The 6,585-nt window shown below is 38.2% G+C and overlaps 1 long non-coding RNA gene across 1 annotated transcript; it reads left to right on the top strand.

Moving 5' to 3' along the window:
- Nucleotides 1–2,910: 2,910 nt before the first annotated feature.
- Nucleotides 2,911–4,323, top strand: LOC119893033. Its single transcript, XR_005442746.1, has 2 exons — nucleotides 2,911–3,036; nucleotides 3,481–4,323. It is a non-coding gene; the product is annotated as an uncharacterized LOC119893033 (long non-coding RNA).
- Nucleotides 4,324–6,585: the final 2,262 nt, after the last annotated feature.

The following is a 6,585-nucleotide window of genomic DNA, read 5'->3' as shown; positions in this document are numbered from 1 at the left end:
CCCATTAAAGACCGAGAGAGAAGCCACTGCCATCTACACAGTTAGTTCATATTGGTAGCTCTATGTATGCTCTTCCATGCTATTTGTTAATTCCCATACTCAAGAAGTAGATTTTGATCAGATCAGAAAAGTGCTTGGAACACAGTAGGGGCTTGGGCTTGTTTTGCAGGCTGTTTTAACGCCTTAAAAGGGGAACCTCCCTGACTATTTGAGGTGGGATGTAAGCCACTCAATGCTGTGGGTGCCCCTGGCCTGATTTGCTCCCTCTCCTCAGAGAGCAGAGATCAGTGGTATGCCCAGATTGAAAGGGAGGGCAGGAACCCAGCGTGATGAAGGACACTGGCTCCCTGTCAATGTGTGGAGGAGACTGGAGGATGAAACACACCATTAAGACCAATTTAGAGTGTTGCTCTAAATTTCAGCAGGACTGATCGATCCTGACAGGAGGGCATCGTACCGCCTGCCAGATCACTTAAACCACTGCCCCTTGTCTCACGTTGCTTAATGTCATGTCATTGGCTATCATTCCCAGTCGAACAGTGAGCTGCTGGATTTCGTTTCAATTACTACTTGTAAGATTACCTTTTATTTTTACACATCAGTAATCAATGAGGATTTTGATAATAATGTCATAATGCAATCTTAGTATTGCATTCTGTTCTTTTTTACTCTGTTCTTAATCCAAAGTGAAATCCTCAGAGACTAGCTGTCCTGTTGGTTTATTGATTTTCTTCCCTTGCTATGTGAACATTGGACAGAAACTTGAGAACGGAGGGACAGAAAAGAGACTATACCTTACTCAAGGGTTTATCCACCAGACAGGTAGTTTACATGATAATAACAATTTATTTATAGAGCTCTTTTTGTACATTAATGCAGCTCAAAGTACTTCACAGAATAAAACAAGACATATTTCCCAAAATGTCAAAATAATAAAATTAAAAAAGTGAATTTATAATTACTAAACAGTTTCCATAACAAAGGAGGAATACAACCTATTAAGATCACTGATGAAACATAAAACAAATTAGGCAACATAAATAACAAAGTGAGATAAGAATGTATAACCCTAGGGAAAATACTTCAGTAGCAGTTATATGTATTATACGTATTCACATATTTAATGAAATATGTCCTGCTGTATATTAATCTATATTGTGTACGTTGTGATATGCAGAGTCCTAGCACACCCTTTGTATTGTTATTGCAGTGCTACTATCTACAGGCGCTGTGCTGACATTTTATATGCCATCTATTTATTAGTTGGGATGTTCATTGAGGCAGCTCAGGTTAAGTATCTTGCTCAGTGTCTGACTGGAGATATTGAACCTGCAGCCCTCTTGTACCAAGTTCAGTTCCCTAACCACAACCAGTTTGCCCCTTTGAAGGATGAGGTCTCAGGAAGAGTGGTGCTATGTATACCACACAGACAGTGATCTATTCTGTGTCTGATATCATGTTGCTCCATGTCACTGACTGATGTTACCTGCATCCCCTCGTGATGATTAGATCCATGACTGCGCCTACAGTTCCCTTATAAAACCAGTTCCTTTCTTTTAACCCACAAGACGCCGAGTCCTCATCAGACAGAGAAGAGCGAGAGAGTGAATGAGTGAGGAAGAAAGAATAAGTGAAGTTATTTTACAGGATGATATTGCTCCATTGTGTGCTGTCATTCCATCCTTGACAAATGTTCCTCATCTGAGTTGGTGGCATGCTCCACTGTATAAATGGGTTATGAGCTAGAATATACATTATGTAAGTCACAATGCTTTGAGACATCTGCTAAGCACATTCACATGTAATGAAACATAATGTAATAAAAATAATGGAGGCAACATAAGAAGATTTATCTCATTATGAGCATCCTTCTCTGCTTTATTGCAACCTTCCACCTGCTCCCCGACAACACGAGGAATTTTAAAAATGGAGAGCTGTCCATACCTATCCACGTCTTCATCAAGTGTCTCCACACTTGGTAAAATAAAACATTTAAAATTTCCTGAAAATCCTCATGATGGTTTTGATCACTAAGGTTTGCTAAAAATATATTGGTGTTGTCTACATATATAAATACATATAAAACCTATTCAATTTAGGATAAAATCTGTAACTCTGCAATTAAAATAGAATTAAATAATTTTGCTGTAAAATATAGGCAAATAATTGTCTGATTATATAAAACTAAACTTTAATCCATTAAAACAGACTAAACATATTAATCAAGTAATTTTGTGCAAATAATAAGATGTTGAGCCTGAAATTTGATTTAGTCCATGATGAGGGAAGTGGACTAGTAGTCCATTGTACCTTTAATGACTTGCTTGGTGTGTATCTTCAGGGGCTGTCTGTGCCACCAGCTGAGGCGTTAATACAAATATAGCAGATAATTTGTGAACTAACCTGTTTTTAAGTGGTTTTCTCGAAAAGTGTGACAGGCAGGTGGGGAAACATAGTAGAAGTAATTAGATATTTGCTGTTACTGAACCATCCTGAGATTTAAGATTTTTCAGGCAACGCAACTTTTTAATCAAAGGATTACGATGTTGGTCTTTTTTTTCTTTATGGGATTTTTTTCTTTATTTATGTAGAATCTATCCATCCATCCATCCATCCCAGTTGTAGTAGAATTGTTATAAAATGAAGTCCTTCTACAAAAAGAACATCTCGTTAAATAATCTCATTAGCTTTAGCTGTTTTCTTTTAAAAAAGAAATAGTAGGGCAATTGATAAAGTCTAAGCTCCACCTTTGCCGCCTCTCCATTTTGTAATCACAGGCAGTTTGGCAGCACAACATAATTAGTTTGCACGCCAGATTTCCCATGAGTCCCAACCCAGCTCAAAGCCAATCCCTTCCTCATCAGCAGCCCAGAGACTAAACACCTACTTTATCTGGTTCCCCCAAGGCTGTCCATCCATGGGGAGTCAGGGTGCCCTCAAAAACATTGCCAATGAGGGCTCCAATGCCGCAGGCTGATATGGGTGAAACTTCAGATGGCAGATGGCACAGGGACGGGAAAAGACCATATCTTTAAGGTAGAACTGCCAAACAAAAGTGGAACATCATATCCTAGAGCTTTATGTCCCAGGGCTGAGATTAAAGCATGAAATATATGTTTAGAAGAGCCACAAATGTCTTCATTTCAAAAACTGTAAGTAATCAAAGTGTCTGATGTGTGGAGGCATGCTGCAGGGTATTTTTATGTTTTCACCAATTTGCAATAACCAAGGAAATGTTTCACAGCTTGTTCAAATGCCAGCATTGATAAACAGGACTGCTGAAGTTGAGTGTCATTTATTACAGCGGCTATATGTTAGAACAAAGTAGTGCTATGCAGTGTGTGCTTTGCTGTATATCATATGTATATCAGCATTACAACATGATCTCTATATCTTCTAATCTTTCTGACTGGTTACTGTATTTGAAAGAAATCGTGAAGGCATTTTTCTCCATCTTATCCTGTACTCTTTTCATTGTAGATGTGCATCTGAATTACCTCTGCCAGTCAACAGCAAGAAGTGATGGGGCAGTTTTTAATACCACTAGGCCCATCTGGGAGAAGAACCCTTTTCATTCGACATACTTGGCTGCTTGTCGCCTCACCATAATGGGCACGTTGAACGAGCTCTGAAGCAATAGCCAATTAAATGCCTTGAAGGGGATGCCTCGAGGCCCTGCATGAAAGGCTTCAGGTGTGAAATGCTTGTTTTTCAAGAGTGCTGCAAATGTTGGCTGCTTTCAAGTTTGCTATTGCCCTGCTGGCTTCCCCTTCCAGCCCACCCCAACAGCCCTTCTCATGTGGAGGAGGGTAGAGGGTAGAGGTGATGGGCAAGAGAAGACCACTTAAGTACAATTTTCTATTCAGCGTTCCAAACCTGTGCACTCTCGTGTTTTTCACCGCTGCCTCGTAACAGAGAACAGAGTTTCAGATGATGCAGACAATAGCTTTTTAGCACACAATGGAGAGAAGAGGAGAAGCTGAAGGGCAGACAGGGGGAAATATGGACGAGACAGAAAGTCTGAGCGTGAATCTAAACCAGAGGCAGTGGTGGTTGGGTGATGGCGGGGTTGGCTGGGAGGGGGCTTAAAAGGAGATGGATTGTTTGCTAATTGTGGTCATTTCTGACCAGAACATGACAGGTTCAATGACTACTTTAATGCGTTATTGAATACAACAGAAACTTGAAATGCAATTGTGAGAGAAGCTTCTGTTTTCGAAATTTGTTTTCAGCCCCTCCACAGGAGGGAAGAATGATCATTCATAATTCGAGTGTAAGAACAGGCTGCCTTGTCTCTGTGCAATAAATGGTTGTTAGCACTAACAGTTATATCTGAAGTATTCTATCCAACCTGATTGAAGTATTTATTTTTTGAAGTATTTATTTTATATATTTCTACTCTCAATTTTACAACATAGAAGATGACAAACAGTCTTAGATCATTGAGGAGTAACATTAAAAGATGCCTGTGGTGACTAAGAGGGAATAAATCCTGGGGATATTAATCTTATTAGGATCATACATCACCATTGTGTCAGGTGAGGAGACAAATGAATGGGCGCCTGTTTATCTGAGCTAAGCTATGTGGTTTACCTAGCCATTGCTCAGGGCACATATTGCCATTAATAAATTGGTTAAGTCTGAGCAGAGTGATTGTAATGAAGTTAAGGGACTGGCTTGTCTGAGCTCTCGCCACTACACCCAGCCATTCTCGCATCCCCCTTTTTATCTGTCTAGATTGGGAGAGCCCTTTCGATAAGATGAAGAGAGGAGAAATCAAAATAAATGGAGTCCATTAAAAGCAGCAATGCATCAACTGCTTGATAAAGTGATTAATAAACAGGCTGGGATTGTGATTGATTAAAGCATTTAATCAAACTGTTAAAAAGCACTAATGGCAATGGTGCATAAATGCCCTGCATGGGTTAAATGTATAAAACACTACATAACCAATATTTTTTCCCTCTAAAATTACAAACCTATGCTCATCTGAAACATTTAAAATCACGTTTTCAAAAAAACAAAAAAAAACAGTGCTCTCACATTTTTACACAATAAATCATAAGTGTTCTGTGATATGTAGACATTGTGGCTCACTTAAATCTTGGAATATTTTCTTCCCATTTAAACAAAAGAGCAGTGAACGACTTAAGTGGCAACATGGACTCATTAAAGATATGACCGGATACACTTAGACTTCAAAACACTTTCTAATCAATGACTAAAATCACTTGCAAATTCTAAGGTGGTGGATGAGTGGGCAAGTGATAGGCTGGTTACAACATTTATGAGACTTAAATGTCATTCAAATTCACTAATGCAAAGGGAAATACATAGAGCAGATTGACATGTCGAGCTTGGTAAAGTTCAACCTTGATGTATAGCACATTAAGCTAGGAAATTACAGATGTTGTAATTATCAGCAATGAGTGACCTCGTGTGCTTAAAGGTGTTTGGTTAAAGTACTTTTACTTTGCTTTTAAGATGTGTAGCTCAAGAAAAGATTGGCATGTATCTGCAAATGGCATGCTTTTATTGAAATGAATGGGGTAAATTGGGAGTAAGTAATGTTAAGAATAATTTCCACAGTCAGAAGAAATGCATGATGTTTATTCACCTTCATGAGCTGCAGAGTTGGGAAGAGGGTGCATTTATTCTGCTAGTTATTTTCATAGTTGGGATGTTATCTGTTCACATTTACAACATAAACTCACACGAATGCACTGTTTCTGACCAAAGTAGGCATTATACTTTGAAAATGTGAGAAAACACAGATAAACTGAGCTATTGTATAACAATTTGCTTATTTATAGACCTCAAACCTTCATATACTATGCCTCATCTTTGAGACATAACATACAACAATGCAAGTAAAATAACAATGTGAAAGAGGTAAAATACCAGAGTTGGCTACAGGAGTCTATGGAAAGAGTGTGTTGTAGGGGACAGCCTAGAGGCTAAATAGCTTGTGGAAATCAGGCACACACAATTTCAAGGATTTGAATCCAGCTAGCAACATCTGCCACTTGCCATTGATTTTGTCAGCCCTGTCATTAAAAAACAAACAGAAAGTACCAGCAGTGGTGGAAAGTAAGTACATTTACGCAAGAGTTGCACTTTCTTGAGGTACTTGTAATTTACTCGAATATTTCCATATGATACTACTACTACTACTCTACTCCATTTCTGGGGGAAATATTGTATTTTTTACTCCACTTCATTTATCTCACAGCTAACTTTACAGATTAAGATTTTATATACAAAATATAAAATTAGCTTACAATTATGACCTATTGCTTTACATAAAACTTACCAACAGTTGACAAAGTATTTAAATTACCTTTATGCTAGGATTTATGCATCAGAAATAATAATCCAATTGTTAATTATTTCAAAATAAAACAATGCAGGGGCCATTCTGCTCAATAACAAGCATTTTTTTAATACCCAAAGTATGTTTTGCTGACTGTATTTTTGAGTAACATTTTGAAGGACATTTACCGTGTGGTGTTGCTACTTGAGAAAATGATCAGAATACTTCTTTCACCACTGAGGACCAGTACATCAGACTGTCTCTTTATGTAC

The sequence above is a fragment of the Micropterus salmoides genome, unplaced genomic scaffold, assembly GCF_014851395.1.
Source record: "Micropterus salmoides isolate LMB-PRFRI ecotype aquatic unplaced genomic scaffold, ASM1485139v1 Ms_hic_scaffold_8, whole genome shotgun sequence".
NCBI lineage: Eukaryota > Metazoa > Chordata > Actinopteri > Centrarchiformes > Centrarchidae > Micropterus > Micropterus salmoides.
The sequence above is the reverse complement of the archived record's forward strand: the minus strand, read 5'-3'. Positions and strand labels throughout refer to the sequence as shown.